The sequence below is a fragment of the Etheostoma spectabile genome, chromosome 20, assembly GCF_008692095.1.
Source record: "Etheostoma spectabile isolate EspeVRDwgs_2016 chromosome 20, UIUC_Espe_1.0, whole genome shotgun sequence".
NCBI lineage: Eukaryota > Metazoa > Chordata > Actinopteri > Perciformes > Percidae > Etheostoma > Etheostoma spectabile.
Genome location: NC_045752.1, coordinates 5,727,395 through 5,727,822, shown reverse-complemented (window position 1 = coordinate 5,727,822; position 428 = coordinate 5,727,395). Strand labels below are relative to the sequence as shown.

The following is a 428-nucleotide window of genomic DNA, read 5'->3' as shown; positions in this document are numbered from 1 at the left end:
ACGAGGAGACAAGAGACTTTTTGAATATAAATTAAGAGCAAAATAATAACGGCTATTTTAGATAGCAAAAATCTAAGAAATGCCGTAATTTATCAGGAACTCTTGAAGGAAATGGCCAACAAAGGTTACAACAAGCCGTGAGACGTCCTCCGGAGTAAATGGAAGGTGCTCAAACAGCAAGACATGTCTCAGAAAAGAGAGTTGTCTCACAGCAGCACATAAGCACTATAACTTGTACTACTAACTTTTGCAATATTGATCATTTGTTGGTAGATTGCACGAACCATTTTGTCTAGAAAAACTTTGCAAAGGTTTGCTTTAATGTTGTGCGATTCAGTGCAAAATGAATGGAAACATCTTAAAATGTCTCAAATCAATTTGATATACCAGTTTGATCGCAAACCAGCATGTGACGTCATTACGCACAG

General features: G+C 36.9%; 1 protein-coding gene across 1 annotated transcript in view; it reads left to right on the top strand.

Annotated features, from left to right (window-relative positions):
- The window catches only part of dph6 (diphthamine biosynthesis 6), a 60,938-nt gene that overhangs the window by 53,762 nt on the left and 6,748 nt on the right, over window positions 1-428 (top strand). The window lies entirely within an intron of this gene.